The following is an 18,546-nucleotide window of genomic DNA, read 5'->3' on the forward strand; positions in this document are numbered from 1 at the left end:
AGATGTTAAATTTTACCAAGTGAAGTTTATCTAAATTTTATTATAATCTTCACAAAAACTTTCTATTGTAGCAAAAATTCTAAAGGTACTAGACCTGGCAATTTAGGATTATGATTTTTTTTAAATGTGCTGTTAAGTCAAGAAACTATTGTCACTAATTCAGAAATAGTATTAATGTCTCATAAATAAGCCATGTGGTAATTCAATGGAGGCTGACAGAATTAGTTTTAGATTCCAAGTTTAATTAACAGGAATTTGAGAGAAACATATGAATTGCACAGAAACAAGAATGAATGGCCACAAACATTACCAGTAAAAGCAAGTTAGCAACATGAACAAATTATATCAGTAACTACCAGTTTGGCCTTGCAATATTCCTCAAATCTCATCCAAGAGTTTGGAAAACAACATTGAGAAACTAAACATTTCATTGCAGAAACATGGGAAAATAATTAATATGAAAACATTTTTAATTATGATTTTGTTTTCATAAACATAAATTTCTATAAGGCCAGGTAAGGGTCACCAGTAAATCTCCCCATTACCATAGCCCTATGCCTCCTACAGCAATTGAGAGAGAGGGCTCTGAACCTAGACTGAGCAAAAAAAAAATGGAGCTGACCCTAGAGATGTAAGTGTGAGTGAGCTAGACCAAGGACCTGAGAGCATAAACGCCTGTTCTTTGCTGTGATGGGTGGACTGGCCAAGGCAGTGCTGGAGCAAGCAAGCACACAGAGTGGGCAATGAGGGAAAGCTGGCAGGCTGAGTATCCCAGCTGATATCCTGCACAGGACTGTGAGTTGGCCCACCCTACCATCTACCTTGTCTGTCAACAGTTAGAGCAGGAGAAGAGTATAAACCTTCAGATCCATAACTAGAGGATCTCCAAGATATCAAACAATGGCCAGGAAAGCTGGGGAGCCCATTGTTGATGTGTGACAAAGGACAGAGGCCCGGAACCAGATGGAAGACTCACGGCAATGAACACTTCCAAATGACGATGGAAGAAGTAAAGGGTGAAACTACACAAGAGCTTGTCGGTGAACTTCTTCTCCTTCTATTTCTCCCCTCCTCCCCCCCTTTTTTTGATTTGTTTTGTTGGTCTGCCGCGGTTTGGGGGTTTTCTTTTAGATTTTGTTTTGTTTTGCGGGGAGGTTGAAAAGGATCTGTAGAGGTCATATTCAGGGAGATCTGGATGCATGTTGGGAAAACCATGATGGGAAAAGCATCAATAAACAAAAAGGATTTGGTCCATGTTTGTCTGTAATAACGCAGGAACCAGGGAATTCTCTTTCAGTCTTAGGTTAGTCTGGGCTGCAAAAAAGACTATGCATCACAAAATTAAAAAATAAATGAAAATAAAAAATTTCCCTCCGCACAATTAAGAAAAATAAACAAAGAGGATCACTGTGTAGTAAAGAGTATATATTAGTTTAACACCAAAATAATTTTTAGTATGAAATAATGAAAGCAAAGTACCAAATATTTAGATAATTCTATCTTATCTATCAATGCAACTATTTATATATCCTTAAGCTCCTTGACTAATGATTACATAAATGTGGAAAAATATTCATGAAAATGCAAATATTTCATGTTTATATGTATATTTATCTCTTCATTGTGCCTTGTGCCACACCAATTAGCAAAGAAATTGTAAAGATGAAAGGCAATAATCTGTAATCAGATTTATAAGTAGACATCTTGATGGATCCTCAGCTGCAAATGTGTACTCAGTGAGACATGACAATAATTATGTACTTGAACACAATTAATATGTATAGACAAAAATATCAAATTTTAAATTTGTTGCCTTTGGGCTTTTTTATTTGAGACAAGGTTTCTCTGTAGTTTTTTTGGAGCCTGTCCTGGAACTAGCTCTTGTACAACAGGTTGGCCTCGAACTCACAGAGATCCACCTGCCTCTGCCTCCCGAGTGCTGCGATTAAAGGTGTGCACCACCACCACCCGGGGCTTTCTTTAAAATACACAAAATTTCAAAAAGTGAATTTCAGACAGGAAACGAGCTAATCTAAGATCACATACAGTTAAACAGAGGCAAATCAAATGTAAGTGGTTTGTCTGAGTGGATGTGAGGCAGAACTCAGGCCTTCCTTCTTTCAAGCAACATCTCTTCCTTGGATGATTGAACATTTCACTAAGCCTAGGAAATTCAGGAATTATGAAGAAAATTATTTATTTAGTCAGAAAGGTTAATATGGCTTTAAAGAAATATAATAGATTCAGAATTTGAATTTGTTTTTGTCTGCAAAAGTCTTAAATCCTTTATAAGCCCTGAGTTGTTAGTTTGTGGTTAAATAAAACACAATTATCTGATAAATCTTTGTACTGTGGTCTGATTTTTCCTGTAGCATATCCAACAACCTGAGCCTAACTAGCACATTTTCTGGCTTTCTCCCACTAGAAGAAATTGCAAGAAATTGAGCCAGCTTTTCTGTCCTGGGGCAGATTTTTCTGAGAGCCGTTTCAGTTTGCTAGATAAGGAAAAAAAACTAAAGCTTCTTTGGCATTTTTACAGGGTTAAAGCCACTAGACAAAATGCAGATTTTTTAAGCAGAAATACAGAAAACACTGTATTGTTTTTCTGTTCTTGTGTCTATTTTTATCTTATAGCCATCAAGCTGTTAATATGTCAATTGCTAGTGTCTACTTTCCAAGACAAGGGTGCTCAAACACTGTTGATGGTTTATCTTGAAGTTGGAATGGTAAAACCCACCAATGCCAAGCCTGTAACTACATCTTTCTAAGGGCTATGTTACTTCCAAGCCATAATGCTAACGAAAGGCTAGAAAAAGACAACATAGAGGGAAAATTACCATCCTCAACCTTAAAGATGGAAATAGAAACTAGATTGACAAGAGGAAGGATGATAGTGCAGATTCTCTCCCAGCTTTATGATTATGAAGATGGAGAAGCACTTTGCAGGTACAAACTCCATTGTGAAGAGTAGGCTCATGGCCAAATATTCTCCAATTTTACAGGTGTAGAAATAATTCGGAATATAGATAAATGGTTTGTACTCCCAACTGAAAGATTATGAGAATCCATGTCTGGCTGTCAGTCAAAGGCAGACATCATTTGGACAGGACTGCCCAAGTAGTACATTAGAAAATCAATGGAAGGAGGACATGACCCTGTTGGTCATTTCAGACTATTTGTACACTGAAAAAAATCACTGCACAATTAAGAAAAAGAAAATTTAATTATAAGTAAATGATGATGGTTAGGAAAGGAAGTCAGTATCCTAAATGAACTAATGCTGATTTTATTTGCCATTCTCTTTTGATTCTTGATAATTTAATTACTTCACCTAATGTTTGTAAAATTTCAAAGACTAGGAGGCCTATTATTCTTTGGGACAACATAAAAATCAAGAATTGGGGAAATTTGTTTGGGTTTTGTTTGTCGTTTTATAGATTTCGCTCATAGTTTTAGGCAAATGGATAAAAACCTTAAAGACCTGGGCTATACTTATAAGAATATTGAAAATATTTATTTGATCTTGATCACATAACTTTATTTTTCTTGACTACTGTACCTGACAATTTTAAAAGACTCTATATTTTTAAACAGTATACAAGGTGATATTTGAATGGCATTTTCAGTCACCAAATACATTTAGTTTCCATAGTACAATTCATAATATACAATTACTTTCACATGAATAATGCTCAATGGTAAAGTCAGGTCAGTGGAAAATAAAAACCAAACAGTACAACTTGTTGAGGATCCTTTTTCTTTCTTTATTCCTATAATTTCATGGTTTAGTATGAAAAGTAGCATGCTTCCTTTTAACATTGTCAAATCTGCACGGCTTTGGTGAGAAATTTGTTAAACTTAAGTAGTATTGAATAATACAATATGTAATTAAACTGAAGAGATTTTAATGATAATTCATTTGTTCTTTTAAAAAAAGTTATTTTTATTTACTATGTTCTAAGCCAGTGCTCTGTGAACTAACACTTTCTATCTTTTCTTTTTGGAATTATAATATATTTACATCATTTCTCGGTTTCCTTAGCTCTTTCCAAGTTTTTTCACATTCCCGTCCTTGTTCTCTTTCAAATTTGTGTCCTCAGTTTCAGTTGTTGCATGTGTATATGTTGTGATTCTGTCCACTTGAATAAACTCGAATGCATGTGGAATTAATTAAAACACATGTGATAGAGTATACTTACATGGAATTTTTTTGATTGAATAATTTGAGGTGGGAATACCCACCTTAAATCAATATATTTTGAGCTATAAAGATCAACCTTAAATCTGGTCCACACCTTCTGGTAGTAGCTTATATACAAAACATGGAAGAAGGGAGCGTTTACTCTTTACCTGCTCTGACCTCACTTGTGTTTGCAAGTCTGTTCCTTCATGGCATTAGAGCCTAATTTTTTTAGGATTCAGCCCTGCAGATTAAATGGTTACTGAAGCCTTAAAGTTTTCATTGTAAGACAGCCACTGTAGAAATAGTTGGTAAATCTCATTTTTATATTTATAGATTTATTCTATCAGTTCTGTTTCTCTAAAGAACCCTGAGTAACACATACATATTCCTAAATATAACCTGCTCGGTTTTTATAATATTGCTCATATATATGTTTTAGTGACTGACCATTTGACCTTGAACCACCAGTCAGTGGGCCCTTCTCTGGAAAAAAGTATTTCTTTAACTCTCAGCATTCTTTAGTTGGCTGCGGTTCTTTTTGTAGGGTTGAGGTCTCTTGAGCTTTTCACTCCTCAACTTTGGCATGTCCATTGGTTAAACTTGTTAAACTCACGTTTAGGCAGTCACATTGGTAAGGATTTATAGGTGTAACATGACATTACTAGGAGATACAATCTCACAGAAAGCTCCATTATCCTCTGGCTCTTAAAATCTTTCTGCCTCCTTTTCTGCAATGTTTCCTGAATCTTAGGTGCAGGTGAGATTTCTAGATATATCAATTGAGCCTGAGGACTACACAACTCTGCATTTTGATTGGTTGTGGCTTTATGTAATGGTCTCTATCTGTTGCAAAGTCAATTTTTCCTTATGAAAAATGAATGATACACTTAAATGTTTGTATAAGGACAATTTTTTTGGATTGTTGTTAAGGATTTTTTCTGGTTTAATAAAGTAGTTGTTGTAGGCTCGCCTTCAAGTTCTATGACTTCACTAGCACTGGTTAGGTTTCTAGCACCAGGCATAGTTGTCCTCTCATTGAGAGTGTCTTTAGTCCAATTAGGGAACTGTAGGTTACCACCAAGGCATGTGTGCCGCCACTGTATATTTAGGGTTATGGTGTCATGCTTGTCGGTGTAGTTCTTTGTGTATGGATGTTTGGATTGCACTTATATCTGCTCATCACTTGAGTCCAAGAAGTCCAGAAGAAGGCACTGGATCCCCTAGGGAGGGCTGGAGTTGCAGGTGGTTGTTAACCATCATGTAGGAGCTGGAAATTAAAACTGAGTTCTAGGGAAGAGCCCCCAGTGATGCTAACCACCGAGCCATCTCTTCAGCCCCTCCTTTGTATTTCATATTCTTTAAACTAAGTATTCCAATAAGCAAACCATCTTCCATGAAACCAGAACAAAAATCTTTCTGTGCTTGTGAATAATGAAAAATATTTTATTATTTGCCCCTTGCTAGTGACAACTACTTATAAGAGTTCAATTTCTAGCATTATAATAAAATTTTCATTGATAAACTTGGAATTTAAGATTATTTTCCCTCTGTTTACCAAAACTTACAATACTTTTTGGATTTGTAATAGAACACTAATAAATTTATGGAGGGTTTTATGTTCTTGAATTTGCAAAGTTTTTGGCACCCAAACCACAATAAACAGTAGGATTGAAATGATATCCTGGCTACATTAGTTGAAAATCCTTTGAGTTAGACAGTTTTTACTTCAGGGATTAAATGACAACGATCCTAATAATTCAGTGGATTTTTGTAAAATGACAGGGTTTGCCTTCTATCGTTTAGAGGTGAGGCCTGAAGTGCCTTTTGGCAAAGCATCTGAATGGGGTGTTGGGAGTGGGAAAAGTGATATGGGTGCTCTGGGGGAGGATTCCTCTTCATAAATCTAAAATGTCCTCATCAAGAAGAGTTTTGGATTAATACTGCCATCTTCCTCTCACCTTTCTTTCTCTCTCTTTGTGATGATGAAATTGTAGTATACATATTCTATTTTTAATATCATATTAGAGCACTACACCTACACCACGTCTCTCCTCACCCCCAACCCCTCCTAAAGCCACAACCAAAACTCAAGGCTTTTTCTTCAATTATTGTTACATATATACATGTGTGTGTGTGTGTGCTCACATATGCAACCCTACTAAATCCATGCTGTTGTTCATATACGCATGTTTCCAAGGCTAACCATTTGTAATTGGACATTCTATCTGGAAGTCCATTCTGGAAGGAAACTAATGCTACTCCTCCCAGTAGTGTGATCGCCTGTATTTCTTCATCTAGATGTGGGATCCAGTGTAATTTCCACTGTCCACATTGGCATGTCAACTGTGGTCATCGTGCTGGTCCTGTTCAGGCAACTACATTGTATTATACTCTCTTTTTAAATATAATCAGCCGAATTTACTATTTTTCATTCTTGATAATTTAAGCTGAAGACTTATATTTGAAGACAATATAAAACTAAGACACTTGGCATATAAACATGTTTTTTTTTATTTAAAAAAAAGCACCATAGAATTTAAGATCATTTTAAAAGACAAAGTGATTTTCCTTATTGGTATGAAAAAAAAAAAACCAACAAGGATATTCCATAGTCATATATACCTTATTCTTATTAATCAATTACCTTATTCTTATTAATCCACCTCCCCAACAGCCTTTGTTCTTGGCCTTTTCTTGTTGAAATCCTTCCTCTCCCAAGATCTTAAAAAGCCTTCCTACTTTTGTATTAAACGCATTGCATTGCCTTCTCTTTCCCTCCACTGCTGTGGGACAATGGTCTGTACCCTGTCAGTTTTATTTTAAATACACACTGATTGGCCGGTAAGCCAGGCAGGACGTATAGGTGGGGCGACCAGGCAGGAAGCAATGGTGGGGTAACAAGAATTCTGGGAAGAGGGAAGTTTCAGTCTTCAGTGGTCACCCAGAGAGGAAGCCAGACACAGAGCAAGTACGATGTGACATCTTTGCTGAAAAAGCTACCAAGACATGTGGCTAACAGAGACAAATATTATGGGCTAATATAAGTCTTAAGAGTTTATAAGAAGCCTGAGGTACTAGGCCAATCAGTTCATAATTAATGTAGGCCTCTGTGATTTCTTTGGAACTTAATGACTGCGGGAACCAGGCAAAACAGAAATCTCAGATAACACGCTACCATTCCAAAGGCCATTACCATATCTTCTTCACTTTTCAGTGTTGCATCTCTAGCTTTATCACACACACACACACACACACACACACACACACACATGCAAAGACGCAAGCATGTATACATGCACACACATGCACACATATATACTTAAATTTAGTTTCCACATATGAGATAAACTACCTGTTATTTACTCTTTCTGGGTCTTGTTTACTTCACTTAATGTAATGACTTCACTTTCTGTTTTTTTTTTTACAAACATAATAATTTCATTTGTCTTTACATCTAAAAAATTTATTGTGCATTTGTACCACTTTTTCTCATATTCATCCATGGATGGGCATCTAGGCTGGCTCAATTCTTAACTATGATAGATAGTGTGAAAATAAAAATAGATGTACAAGATGTGTTAAGAGTTCTTTGAATTAGGTGGATTGCATGGTAAATCTAATTTTAGTTGTTTTGGAAAAACTTTCTTTCTGACTGACATGGTGATTGCACAATGTTGCATTCCCATTTGCAGCATATGAGGGCTCCTCTCTCCTCACATCATTTCTGGCACATTGTCATCACTTTTTCCCCTGAGAATAGTCTTTCTGCAGAAGGTGATGGGGATCTTAAAGCAAATTTAACTGTTTCCTGAATGCAGGGAGAAAGAAGGCAGAACCAAGCAGAAGTCATGTAGATGCCAAAGGAGAAGGGTGTCTGAAACTTACTGGTGAGATACAGCCTTGTGACAACACATACTTTAATAAAAAATAAAAAAAAAAAAAAAACAAAAAAATAAGTTAATTGAAGATGCAAAGTTAGCTAGGAATACCCATGAGCCATTGGTAAAAAAAGTGTTGTAATTCATATAGTTTCTGAGTAATTTTTCATGTTTGGATTTCTGGGAAATAAATGTATAGTCTTTGTTTATCTCATGATGCCCAATGTTCAGCAATGTACTTCCACATAAAACGTAAGAAAGCTTAAAAATAGCACTTCTAGATCTAAAGCGGGAGTCAATTGCAGTTTCTTGGTAGCCTCAGTTTGTTAGGTTTTTTTTTTTTTTTTTTTTTTGAGATAAGCTCTTTTAGCTGGTGGCAAGATGAGGCATGGCTCCTTCTTGACTCAGGGTTAACAACAAAAACTGCCTGGCTTCTTTAAGAGTCAGCTTCCTCGTTCATGCTAGTGGCACAAATGGCTTGGCTCTTTCAGAAGGTGCTGTTATGGAGCACTTGAATGGAGTTGTTTTTTATAGCAAGTCATGCATATTTGGGCATGTTAAATCAGTGTATCCTGCTGAAGGAAGTTACTACTGGGGATTCCCCGCTCTGGGGCAATTCCAGTCTGAGGCCCAGACCTCAGCATCTTTTTTTCTGCTGCATGGATAACACCTCCTGCACTCTCTCTCACCAACCAAGCCTTTGAGAAAGTACGGAAGTTACACAAAGTTTATTTTTATCTTACAGGATAGGCTTTCTCTACTCTTACTAAACAAATATAAGTAGGTTTTGTTTTTGTTATTGTTATTTTTCAAATGAATTGCACAGTTCTTGCCATGGAATGCTCACATGTGTCAGCAAAAATGCACCAGGTTCAGCACTCTTCTCTGATTTCCATTTTTCAGTTAGTCTAGGCAGTGGTCATGATGACACTTGCACATGTTTCTCAGGTTAGCCACTTTGGGGGACTCGGAGAAGCCCATCTTCAAGCTGTTGTGCTACACTCCCGCATATCCCTGGACCCAACAATGTACCAGCAGTCACTCTACTCTTAATACACCTGAGGTTACTATACCTGACTTGTCACTCAATTAGTCTGTCTCCAGCATGCCATCTCTACATTGCCCATGTCCAGAAGAGGACTGAACCCCTTGATAGAAAGCACTAGCCCAGCCCAGTGCCAGTGGGAGGCTGGTCCTAGTTACTTCTTCATGGAGAATTTTATAGAGTAAACTTGGTGTTCATGGAATAAGCCCTTCCTTCATCTTCTTTTCCCATTATGGTGGAAATCCATTTGCATTCACACATACTGTGTTCCATGTTTGACTTATGGAACTACTGGGAAGTCTGTGCCAGACTGCATTTGACTGCTTGTCCCGAAGGTAAACAACAGTTTCCACTCTTCTAGAGTAAGAAAAGGCAATACGGCATTAACCAAATTTGATTTGTCCAATCAGGCGTTAGTGATAATATTCTTCCCTGGGGATTTAGCAATGACATTGCTGGAGCAATGCGTAAATCCATGTTCAGTTACTATCTGCCCATATAGCAGCTCACAAACTTCTGTAACTCTAGTACCAGATAACCTATTCCTTTCTTATGGTTTCATTATATAATGGCGTCTGTTGTCAGCACTCAAGATAAACACAGGTCAACAGCAGCCTAGAAATGCAGATATGCTCATATTAAGAACTAAATTGGAAAGTACATTCCATGACTTTCACATTGTGATCAAATGAAAGAGAACTTCACCTGATGTATTGTGATCAAATTAAGCAGAACTATGAACCTACCAGCAAACTCCCAAAAGGCTAAGGATGGTCTTGCTTCTGTCCTTTAAAAAACTACAGAGAAACCCTGTCTCAAAAAAAAAAAAAAATAAATAAATAAATAAATAAAAATAAAAAAAAAAACACCCAAATAGTTCATTCATTTCTACAGCAAGTCCAGAAATGCCCTTCACATAAAATATGGACCTTCTCATCTAATAGAACATCATCTTTCTAGCAAATACGGAAACCAACTCTCAGAGAATCCAACACTGAGCATCTACCAATATAGGGCAGAACAGTGAAAATATGAATCTAAGTTGTAAACCTACTCTTCAGTCCTTCACTTCACGCTAAATCTGATGTAGTGCTAGGTTGCCAGGTCACGAGAACACAATAGCTCCACGTTTTTTCATTTGTTCTGTTTTCACATGGGTCACACTAGTTCATAGCTGCTGAACAGAAACGTATCAAATTCATCAACTTGAGTGGGTCTGTGTTAAACCTCATTGAATGGAGCATGCCACAGGGACTTGCTCTCTCTCCAATAGCTGGTTCTTTTAAACATAGAAAGACATACTTGTCAAGCCTGCAGGAGGCAGTTTGGGGTCACCAGAATACAGGATGATAAATTTAGAAGGCACAATGGATTTGATAGAATGAACTTACAGCAGCAAGATGAAGTTTAGCAGAAAAACATGTGGCCCTGATTTGAAGTTCAAAAGATAATTTTGTAAGTACAGGATATAACTGCTCAGAGATGAGACCATTTTTCTTCTGAATATAATATATGGTTTGGTCTTCAGGAATGAAGAGAGTTCATGGAAAGGTCCAAGATTTTATATGGCCACAAACTTAGGATGAGCCAACAGTGTTGCTCTGGTACGAAAAAAGAAAATCTGCTTTCAGCCTGTACTAATTTACATATAGCAATATCAAAGGAAGTTAAACACACAGATCTGAAGGTTGGTCCCTGGGTCTGGGCACCAACTTTAAAAGATCTTTCAAAAAGGCTGGCCTTCTGAAAAACATGCTGAAACAATATCCTGGCCAAGGCTTTCCTCAGCCAAGCATTCAGCAAGCATGGAAGTGCATGTTATGAGGCAGAGCTATCCTTAATGAAGTGGGTCAAAATGTCCTCTCCAGATTCAAGGGTTTTAAACCTCCAACAGATGACCTGTGTGCTGGGCAAAGAAGACTTGAAGGAAAACGGACATTATTTTCTCATATTTGAAGATGTTTTGGATATGTCTTGAGTATTACCCTCAAGAGTTTATGTGTTTGATTGTATTCCTCCCATCTGGGTAATTCAGAATATAGAAACTCAACTAATATTTTGAGCAGGGATGATGGGGAAGTAAAGAGGATTAGATAAGGTAACTGGAATTATTCCTTCCTTAGATTTTTAAGAATAAGGAGATAAATAGGAACAGAAATCTATCTATCTATCTATCTATCTATCTATCTATCTATCTATCATCTATCTATCTATCCATTTCAAACTGCTTGCATTAGAATGCCTGTACTTTGATAGGAATCTGCTAGTGAGAAAACCATCTAGATACAGGCTTTGTATGCTTTAAAACTGTGATTAAAATATTAATTTCTTCTTAAAGTAAAGCAATCCCATGCTCTATTTTCTAATACAGTTATGCAAAATGAAATAATAATGGATAGGTTAACTTCTATAAGACTGATTCCACTGATGCTAGTCACAGAGAAAAAAATAAAAATGATCTCATTCTTTATATTACTTTATAGGTAGTGGCTAAGACTCCAGTATTAAGAAAATTATCTTGTTGAATCAAGAACTCTCAGCTCTGGATTAGAAATACACGCACTGTCAGTCTTCTTTCAACTTCTGCTTAAGATCAACTTCCAGTCCTCAAGAGAAAAGTGTAGTAACCATTGTGCCTTCACCTTATCTGACTTTTGAGCTGCCATGACATGACCTCACCACTGAAGTAGCAAAGACTTCTCAAGATCAAACCTTTAAATGTCACTCCCAAGTATTCTGCATTGCTTTGTACTACTGTAGAATATTATCCCATATTAACAGGTGATCTGACTGTTTGCCCTCTGAACTGCATGTAGATAAAAAGGAGTACTTGTATAAGAGGTATTCAAACATTAGTTAAGTAAAATGGCTAGAAATTATGCTATTTTAGTGTGTAGAAGTGTATTCTGACACATTTGACCGGCCTGAGGGAAGCTGTCATATTAGTAGTGATCAGAACCAAAAGCATTATTTTGGAGGGGACACATTTCAATGATTAAATCCTGAGACATCAAGTTGACATCACCTAAATGTGATGATAATTTTATCTCTGCACTGAGATTTCTCCATTGAGCAGAAGATGTTGTGGTGAATCTCAAAACCCTTTTCCAATTGTAAAATTTAATGTTGCTATGTTTTGCTTGAACAATAAGCTACATGCCTGAAGTTGTTTTCAATGAATGAGTGAATGAATTCAGGGAGGTTATATGAATATTTTCAAATGATAATAGCATGTAAATATTGTGTGTTTTACCTTTCTTTTCCTCATTTTCCGTTATTTATTTTTTATACATGGATACAATTTTATTTGATAAAATCTAACCTTCCTTCCTTACTCCAACTACTTCAAGATTTTTTTCCTTATATCTCCCTTCTAAACTCAGATGACCTATTTTACAGTGTGTGTGTGTGTGTGTGTGTGTGTGTGTGTATGTGTGTGCGTGTGAAACTGTAGCATGGACTACATAACTACAGTAGCATGTACTATAGCATGTGCCTCTTACTAGGATCTCACTCCTAAAGAAGAGTGATTCCCCATCAGCCACCACCTGCCTGCATATTCTCAAGGAGGTCTAGAAACTTCTAGTCTAACTCATCCATGCTGGAGTGTTTATTAGACTGATCTTGTGTAGGTCTTGTGCTGGCAACCATAACTGTTGATAGTTCACAAACACAACCTTCTGACATGTCCAGACCACACTATACATAGCAATCCTACCTAACTTCTGGCTCTTAATAATCTATCCATTCTCTTTTTCATGATTTCTCTCAGTCTTTGAGTCTTGGAGAAAGGGACACACATATATATGTATGTGTGTGTATAAATATATGTATATATCTATGTGTGTGTAATATATATATATATATATATCTTATTCAAGCTTAGCACTTCAATCACTTTTATCATGTGTGATTCTCTGTTTATTCTGCAAAGAGATGCTTCTCTGATGAGATATAAGAGCATAAATATTTAGAGAGGAAGCTGCTACTATAGCAACCACAGACTATCAATCGATAAATCCAGTTCCAGACATGTGATACCTACCCTCATGTCATTGATCAAAGAGATTCTCAAACAATACAGGCTATTGCTATTGCACTTGGTTGTCCACCAGAACACAAGGACTAGAATCAATTGTTAAAGGTACCACATGTTTTGTTCACAGGACTTGGGGAAATAAAGTGAGTACTGATTTGGAAAACTTTCCCTCGTGGCCATCTGTGAAATGCCTCCTGTTATAGGAAGACTGCTGGGGAAGACAATGCATCAGCAATATCACCCAGCTGTTAGTTGTGCAAAGAGCTATAATAACTCACCTGAAAAGATGAGCTCACTCGAGCCATAGTGGTACAGAACCAGATAGGCAGCATCTGTTTGCTTGGATTTAAGGTTCACTCAACAGTATAGAAATCAATGCTGGCACTATAAACCTGACTAAGGACCCTTCACTAGAGGTCATAGGCCCTAGGGGAGTCTTCACAATGTCTTTTTAAAGAATGCATTAAATATTGTTTTTCTTTTGCTGGATTTTTTCTCATATAAATTATAAGTACAAATGAAACTTAGTAAGCTTTAAACATTGAAGAATACAAAGAGTTTTCTAAGGACATGAACAAAGCCAATTAATTTTACCTCATAGTATATTTACTAGCTCAAAAGAGTGGAAAGACTATCATTGTGTAGAAATACTTTAAAAGGAATAAAAACAAGGGTCTGGAAAAATTCCTAACAAGTGAAATTAACTTTTATACTACCCTGAACAATAATATATGCTGGCAGCTTTGAATATTATGGAAAAGCTTAGCATTTATCAAATAATCATACTATGTTCGATGTTTGAATTTTTCTTTATGAATGTTCAATTATAATAATAATGACCAGTTTCATTTTTCATTTCCTGTTTCTTAACATACTAAATAATATTGTTAAAACACTAACTCAAAACCCAAACAATTTCAAAACACATTTTGACATTCATCTGTCTGTCTGTCTTTTTGTCTATCTATCTATCTATCTATCTATCTATCTATCTATCTATCTATCATCTATCTATCTATCTATCTATCTAGATTTTAGATTTTTAAACCCCAATGCCCCAGTAGTGCTGTCCAATAGTGAGAGGAAAAAGTGGTGCAAAGCTTTCTCCCTTTCTTGTATGGCTGCATTGCAGTGTACTAAATACACTCTCCATTTCAAACAATGCAAGCAAATCAGAAATAACTCTCAATGCAGAGCCTAGTAAAGAATCTCTAGTAATTCTAAGATCATCGCTTTGGTATTCAAGAATGTTGTGGTTAATTCCTAGCGAGGCAATGCATCAATTTACCAATCAAGGCCCAAGCAGAGGCTCAGGGAATCCTACAGCTACCAGTCACACAGCCTGGCCCAGATTCAGTCCTTGTGGCCTACGGATGGAGGGGCCAACTAAAGTATCTTACATGCTGAAGATCCAGTTCCAGGCATTCAGCCTTAAGCAGCATGCTGTAGTCCTTTGAGTAAATGTCCACTTTTATGTGACACTGTATGGGTGATGTCTTACTTACCTCTGGATCTTTTCTTCTTGCTAGAGCTATCAATTCTCAGGCTCCCCATGAAATAAAACTAAAGAGGCTTTTAGAGACAGTTCTATCTCTTTGATTTGCTTGGACAGATCATTTGAATTAAAAGCAGCTGTTGTGGGTGACCCTGATACCATATGTAGACTCACAGTAGTCACTGAGAAGCTATCTTCTCTATTTGCTGTATAAGTTCAATTCAATAGCTGTTTTAAACGAGAGTAGAAGGTTAGAAGCTATTGCCCTTTGATGACATTTTGGTCACTGAGGATGTTCCCTGAGGCCTGAGTTATGAACATATGTACTAAGTTATAAATATATGTACTAAGTTATGAACATAGTACATTCCATTTTGGTTCTATGTTTACTTGAAGAAGTCATGGTTCTGGCACCATAGCTTGATCCTTCTCAAACACCAAATGGCCCCATTCTACATACACACACACAAGCATATATATGTATATGCGTGTATATATGTGCATATATATGTGTGTATGTATGCATGTATATACTATGTATGGATACATATAGGTAGGTATGCATGTACACATGCATGCATGTTTGTATTTATTTTGGACGGGCCCTTGTATCACAGTACCTGGGCGAAGGTTAGTGGAAAACTTAATGAAAGTTGGTTCTTTACTGTGTGGATTCTGGGGAGAGATCTCAGGTCTTTAGGCTTGGCAGAAGGTGTCCTTATTACTTTCCCATCTTTCTGGCCCATCTGCTTGACTTTAAAACCCAGTAGCCAGGCTGGAAGTATGGGTGAACTTATAGGTGGGGTGACCAGACTAGGAGAATTCTGAAAGAGTCAGTCTTCAGCACCATCCAGATGCAGATAAAGCAAGATGAAAATGCTGCACTGAGAAAAGGTACCAGGCCACGGGGCTAATCACAGATAGGAATTGTGGATTAATTTTAGTTGTAAGAGCTAATTAAAAAAATCTGAGATAATAGGTGAAACAGTTTTCTATTAAACCAATATGAGTGACACATCTTTACAGGGTTCAAAGCATTCCCACAGCAATCTTGTGTGTGTGTGTGTGTGTGTGTGTGTGTGTTTTGATGTTGTTGTTCTTTGATAAACACAGATTTATGGACATTTGTAATGACCATGGTACTGTTGAAAATCAAAAAAAAAAAAAAAAGAAAAGAAAACCTAACACAAAATGGAATCATGTTGTAGATAATAGAGTCAAACTTAATGCTGCATTACTTTTTTAAAATTTTTAATTAATCAATTAATTTTTTCACAGCCTAATCACAGTTTTTCCTCCCTCCTTCCTCTTCTCCTAGTCCACCCCCACAACCTTCCCTCTACTCTGCCCCATTACCCACTTCTCTCTTCAGAAATGAGCAGGCCTCCCTTGTGTATCAGCTAGCCATGGTATATCAAGTTGCAGTACGGGAAACCTCTCTGATGGCCGTTAGGCTAAGCAACAATATATGAGTCTAGCAGAATATCATCAGGGAACAGTTCACTCGCTATTTTTATTTTTGCTAGTTATTGTTAGGCTCTATCCTAGATCTGTAGACTGAACAGCCTCTGGGTTCTGGTTCTCAAGAAAGTCTCAAGGGCGGGCTTCTTCTTCTGTTATAAGTCTCAGGCTGGACCAGTCATTGCCTGGCCATTCCCACACTTTCTTCATCACCTTAACCCCAGCATATCTTATAGGGAGGAAAATTGTAGGTCAAAGGCTATGTGGCTGGAATGGGTCCCAATCACTCCACTCTAAGTCTTGCTTCTTTATGGAATATAGTCAGTTCAGGCTCCATATTTCAAATTGCTAGGAGTCTTTTTTTTAAAATTGGTTTTTATTGAGTTCTACATTTTTCTCTGCCCGCTCACATTCTCTCCCCTTCCCTTTAACCCTCTTCCAAGGTTCCCATGTTCCCAATTTACTCAGAAGATCTTGTCTCTTTCTACTTCCCATGTAGATTAGATCTATGTATGTCTCTTTTAGGGTCCTCATGGCTGTCTAGGTTCTCTGGGATTATGATTTTGCGGGCCTGTTTGTTCTTTGCTTTATGTTTATAAACCACTTATGAGTGAGTACATGTGATAATTGTCTTTCTGTGTCTGGGTTACCTCACTCTAGGCTCATCCTCATAGATCCTTGGGAATTTCCATTGCACCGAGTTTCTATCTTATCACGGAGATGCTCCCTGATTTCAGTTGTCTTTCCAGTGCTGTCTCTCTCCATCCACCCCTGCCTGTTCCTTGCCCACACTGTTCCCTCTGGTTCCCATACCACCCTCTTCATCAAGACTCCTCTCCTTCAGCCACCCATGATGTATGTTCTATTTTCTCTTTACAGTGAGAGTCATATGTCCTCCCTTGAGGACTCCTTGTTACTTAGCTTCTGTGGGTCCCTGGATTGCAGCGTAGTTATACTTTAGTATAAATATATCCACCATGTTTGTCTCTCTGGGTCTGTGTTACCTCACTCGGGGTGATCTTGTCTAGTTCAATCCATTTTCCAGAAAATGTCATGATGAGTAATACTCCATTGTGTAAATGTGCTGCATCTTCTTCACCCATTCTTTGGTTAAAGGACGTACTGATTGTTTCCAGTTTCTGGCTTTTACAAATAAAGCTGCGATGAATGCAGTTGTAGAGGTGTGTTTGTGGTATGGTAGGGTGTCTTTTGAGTGTATAGCTAATGCTGGTATAGCTTGGTCGTAAGGTCGTTTGAGTCCAAGATTCTTAGGGAACTGCCATGTTGATTTCCAAATTGTCGATACTCCCACCAACAATGAAGGAGTTTCCCCTTTGATATCACCTGGCTTTTGTTTGTTTATTTTGGCTTTTTTTTTTGCTTTCTTTAATGAATTTATTGATTTCCTCCAATTTTTTGCTTATCTTTCCCTCAGTTTCTTTAAGGGATTTTTCTGGGTTTCCTTTTAAAGGATTCTATTATCATAAATTTAGCTTTAAGGTCATTTTCTTATGTTTCAGCTGTGCTGGAATGCTCAGGTCTTGCTGTCATGGATAGCTGGGCTCTGTTGTTAACCATATTTCCATTCTGTTGTTGATTGTGTTCTTACACTGGTGTTCAGTATCTGGGTTTGGAACGATTATAGGTCTAGATGTTGCTTTTTACATTTGTATTTGTTGAACTGGTGATTTGTTCTTTGGTTTCTGTTTCCTCCCTGGTTCTGGTGACTAGGAATCTTCAGGTCCAGTAGGGTGTCTTTACTGAGGTTTTGGGGGCCTCCAAGGAATCTGGGGATCTGGATGCCAATGTTGCTTCTGTGGTTCCAAGTACCACAATCTCTTCTGGGTTCTTAGTTGTTCTCTGGGATTCCTGTTAGATCTTGGCCTCCAGTACCACAGATTTTTTTCTGCTAAGGTTGTAGACTGGAATACAGAGGGGAAAAGTGTAATCTAGAGTTGTTGGATAGGCTTTAAAGAGTATTAGTGGACAGTGGGAGGTGTCTGGTTGGATACTTAGATATGATTTAGTCTTTGGTCAAACAGAAGTCTTCTGCTGAAGACATATGCTGGAGTATGGAGCTGGGGGAGGGAAGTGAGGAGTGGGGAGTGGTGGTGTTGTATTTCTGTTACTTGTAAAAATATCCTTTTTACACACACTACTCCAAATGTTATGTTCATTGTGTTGGTAAGGACGTAATTTAGCTATGATTCGACTAAATCCATTTCGAAGCTAGATAAATTATTAGACAAAAAAGTACAGATACTATTTCATAACAGTTTTCTACTAATATTTATGTAAAGAAACAAAAGTATCTAGGAGCTGGAGAGATGGTTTAGCAGTTATGTGTGCATATTGTTCTTGTAGAGAATCCAATTCGGGGCTTATAATTGCCTAAAACTCCAGGCCTACCGCTCATGTATACACACAAAACACAAATATATATAT

The sequence above is a fragment of the Alexandromys fortis genome, unplaced genomic scaffold, assembly GCF_014885135.2.
Source record: "Alexandromys fortis isolate MF-2015 unplaced genomic scaffold, M_Fortis_MF-2015_v1.1 scaffold_38, whole genome shotgun sequence".
Classification (NCBI taxonomy): Eukaryota; Metazoa; Chordata; class Mammalia; order Rodentia; family Cricetidae; genus Alexandromys; species Alexandromys fortis.